The following is a 4,554-nucleotide window of genomic DNA, read 5'->3' as shown; positions in this document are numbered from 1 at the left end:
AGTGTTGAAATCTCTAACTTTATTGTAGAACTGTCTATTTCTTTTTTCAATGTTGTCAATATTTTAAAAACATTTTTGAGACTCTTGTGAATAAATATTTATAATTGCTATATCTTCTTGATGAACTGGCCTTTTTATTAATACATAATGTCTTTATTTGTCTGTTGTAACAGTTTTGACTTAAAATTTATTTTGTTTCAAATTATTATAACTATCCTAGCTATTCTGGTTATAGTTTTCATGGAACATCTTTTTTCTTCCTTTTACTTTTAACCTATTTGTGTCCTTGAGTCTCAAGTGAGTCTCTTGTAGGCAGTATATAGTTGAATTATTATTATTACATTTAAAACATTTTTAAAATCCTTACCCAAGGGTGGTATGTTTCTTGATTTTAGAGAGGGGGGGAGAGAGAGAGAGAGAGAGAGAGGTGGATATGAGAGAGAAACATCAATCAATCACCTCCCATATGTGCCCCAACTAGGGATCACAACCCAGTTATGTGTCCTGACTGGAAATTGAACTGGCAGCATTTTGGTGTATGGGATGATGATCCAACCAACTAAGTACCCGGCCAGGACTATTATTCTTCTAAAAATATATCTTGCCAATCTCTACCTTTTGACTGCGGAGTTTAATTCATTTACATTTAAAACAATTACTGTTAAGGAATGACTTCTGCCACTTTACTATTTGTTTTCCGTGTCTTTTAAAACTTTTTTTTCTGGTTTGGTGGTGATAAATTTCTTTAACTTTTTGTTGTCTGGGAAACTCTTTATCTGTCCTTTGACCCTTTTTTTCCTTTTTTATTATTTTCATTTATTTATGTTTATTTTTATTGAATTTATTGGGATGACATTGGCTAACTAAATTATACAGGTTTCAGGTGTGTAATTCTATAACACAACACGTGTATTTTGCATTGTGTGTTCACCATCCCATCAGATCTTCTTCCATCACCATTTACCCCCCCTTTATTCTCTTCTACTACCCTTAACTCCCTTTTCCTCCGGTAATCACCATACTGTTGTCTGTGTCTGAGTTTTTTTCTCAACTGCTTTATCATTTACACCCAGCCTCCCAACCACCCTCCCCTCTCACACCTGTCAGTCTGTTTTCTGTATATGAGTCTGTTTCTATTTTTTTATTTTTTTTAATTTAAATATTTTATTTATTTATCTTTACAGGGGAAGGGAAGGAGAGAGGGAGAGAAACATCAATGTATGGTTGCCTTTCATGCGTCCCCTGCTGGGAGTTGGCCTGCAGGGAACTGGCCTGCAACCCAGGCATGTGCCCTGACTGGGAATCGAACAGCAATTGTCTGGTTCGCAGGTCTGCGCTCAATCCACTGAGCTATACCAGCCAGGGCATTGTTTCTATTTTTTAAAATATTTTATTTATGTTTTAGAGAGAAGGGGAAGGAAGGAGAAAGAGAGGAAGGGAAACATCAAGGTGTGAGAGAAACATGGACCAGTTGCCTGTCACACACCCTGAGCTGAGGACCTGACCTACAACCTAGGCATGTTTCCTGCCTGGGAATTAAATTGTTGAGCTTTTGGTTCACAGGCTGGTGCTCAACCCACTGACCCACACCAGCCAGGGCTGTTTCTGTTTTTTTCCCCCCCCTTTACCCTCTTCTACCTTTCCCCACCTCCCCTCTTCCAGTTGCAAAAGCAGTGGGACATTTACACAATGGAATACTACTTGGTTATAAAAATAAATGAGAAAATCTCACCCTTTGTTTCTAATTTTTTTGTTAATTAATTTTGTTCATTAGATTTCACATATAAGTGAAATCATATCGTATGTGTTTTCTCTGACTAGCTTATTTCACTTAGCATAATACCCTCCAGGTCCATTCATGCTGTTGAAAAAGGTAAGATTTCCTTTTTTTACATCCAAGTACTATTTCATTGTGTATATGTACCACAGCTTTTTTATTCACTCATCTACTATGGGCACTTGGGCTGTTTCCAAATCTTGGCTATTGCACCACGGCAATGAACATACAGGTGCTTATGTTCTTTCAAATCAGTGTTTTAGGTTTCTTCAGATACATTCTCAGAAGTAGAATCACTAGGTCATGAAGCAGTTCCCTTTTCAACTTTTAAAAAAGTATTTTATTTATTTACTCTTAGAGAGAAGGGAAGTTGAAAGAAAGAGAGGGAGAGAAACATCAGTGTGTGAGAGATATCAGTTGCCTCTCACAAGGCCTCCAACCTGGCCTGGAACCCAGGCATGTGTCCTGACTGGGAATCAAACCAGCGACCTTTCAGTTCCCAGGTTGGTGCTCAATCCACTGAGTCACACCAGTCAGGGCCCTTTTTGATTTAAAAAAATTAGTATGGAGTTTTGAAACTTCATACTGCTTTTCACAGTGACTACACCAATGTGCATTCTTATCAAGTGTGTGCCAGGGTTCCCTTTTCTCCACATCCTTGCCAACACTTGTTAGTTGACTTATTGATGATGGCCATTCTGACAAGTGTGAGGTGCTATCTCATTATGGTTTTCATTTGCACTTCTCTGGTGATTAGTGATGTTGAGCATCTTTTCATATGTCTATGGACCATCTCTATGTTCTCTGTGGAGAAATGTCTATTCAGGTCCTCTGCCTATTTTTATTTTTTTCAAGGACAATTCACATTTATTTGCTGATGATGCTGACTAAACAGCAAATATAGCAGAAGTTAAAGAGTCTGTCAGGAGAAGCCATTTTGTAAGAGCAGCTAAAAATGGTCCATGGAGGGTGACATGAGTAACATCTCAAGCTGAGGCCCTGACTCTGGGCAAACAGCTAATGGGTGGGCCTGGTCCTTCTGGCCTTAAAGGGAGCCTCTGAGGAACTAGTTCTTATACTTATGCTTAATGTGCTTCCACAAGTTACCCTGGATGGTCATAGATTGTGCCTGCTTTTTTTGAAGATGCACTAGAAGGACAGGCTGCCCGTGATGATGGTGAGGGCAAAGGTGGAGGTTCTGTGGGATAGCGGGGAGTACAACCTCTCAGTTAATGTGGGAGCCACTATGTTCGTCCACTGCCCAAGTCAGGACACCACCCTTTTGCCCATTTTTAAATTGTGTTGTTTTTGTTCCTGATGTTGAGTTCTATCAGTTCTTTATAAATTTTGGACATTAACCCCTTATCAGATGTATCATTGGTGAATATGTTCTCCCATTCAGTGGGCTGTCTTTATATTTTGTTGATAATTTCCTTTACTATGCAAAATGTTTTTAGTTTAATGTAGTTCTGTTTATTTATTTTCTTTTGTTTCCTTTGCCCAGAAAAAATATTGCTATAAGAAATGTCCAAGATTTTTACTGTTTATATTTTCTTCTAGGACTTTTATGGTTTCACATCTTGCACTTAAGTCTTTAACCAGTTTTTAGTTTATCTCTGTATATGTGTATGAGGTGGTCTAATTTCATTTCTTGCATGTATCTGTACAATTTGATTATCAGTTACTGAATAAGTTATATTTACTTCATTGTATATTCTTGACTCTTTTGTTAAATATTAATTGATCATAAACATATGTGTTTACTTCTGGAATCTCTGTTCTGTTCCATTGATCTACAGATCAGTTTTTGGGGGGACTATTTTGATTACTATGGCCTTGTAGTATAATTTGATATCAGGTAGTGTGATTCCTCCAACTTTGTTCTTTTCTCTCAAGATTGCTGTGGCTAGTTGGGGTCTTTTGTGGTTCCATGTAAATTTTTGAAATATTTGTTCTAGTTCTGTGAAATGTACTTTGGTAGGAATTGTATTGAATCTATAGATTGTTTTGGGTAGTGTGGATATTTTAATGATAATTCTTCCTATCCATGAATATGGCATATATTTTTACTTGTTTATATTTTTTTCAATTTCTGTTTTCAGTATCTTATAATTTTCTGAGTACAAGTCTTCCACATCCTTGGTTAAACTTGTTCCTAGGTAGGTATTTTATTGCTATCTTTTGCAGTTAGATTACATGAGTTTATTTATTTTTAAATATATTTTATGATTATGCTATTACAGTTGTCCCGTTTTTTCCTTCCCTCTATTCCCCTCTGCCCTGCACCCACCCCCTACCATCATCCTCCCGTCTTAGTTCATGTCCATGGGTCATACATATAAGTTCTTTAGCTTCTCCATTTCCTATACTGTTCTTAAACTCCTCCTGTCTATTTTGTACCTGCCATTTATGCATCTTATCCCTTATACCTTTTCCCCCATTCTTCCTCCTTTCCCTCCCTGCTGATAACCCTCAATGTGATCTCCATTTCTGTGATTCTATTCCTCTTCTAGTTGTTTGCTTGGTTTGTTTTTGTTTTTAGGTTCAGTTGTTGATAGTTGTGTTTGTTATCATTTTACTGTTCATATTTTTGATCATCTTCATTTTCTTAGGTAAGTCCCTTCAACATTTCATATAATAAGGGCCTGGTGATGATGAACTCCTTTAACTTGATCTTATCTGGGAAACACTCTATCTGCCCTTCTGTTCTAAATGATAGCTTTGCTGGATAGAGTAATCTTGGATGGAGGTCCTTGCCTTTCATAATTTTGAATACT

General features: G+C 37.1%; 1 pseudogene; it reads right to left on the bottom strand.

Moving 5' to 3' along the window:
* Positions 1–2,843: 2,843 nt before the first annotated feature.
* On the bottom strand, positions 2,844–4,080 carry LOC118992757 (cytochrome b-c1 complex subunit 9-like; annotated as a pseudogene).
* Between the last annotated feature and the right edge of the window lie 474 nt (positions 4,081–4,554).

The sequence above is a fragment of the Sturnira hondurensis genome, unplaced genomic scaffold (assembly GCF_014824575.4).
Source record: "Sturnira hondurensis isolate 20B ecotype Veracruz unplaced genomic scaffold, ASM1482457v3 Scaffold0008380, whole genome shotgun sequence".
Taxonomy (NCBI): domain Eukaryota; kingdom Metazoa; phylum Chordata; class Mammalia; order Chiroptera; family Phyllostomidae; genus Sturnira; species Sturnira hondurensis.
This window is presented reverse-complemented; position numbering and strand designations above follow the sequence as displayed.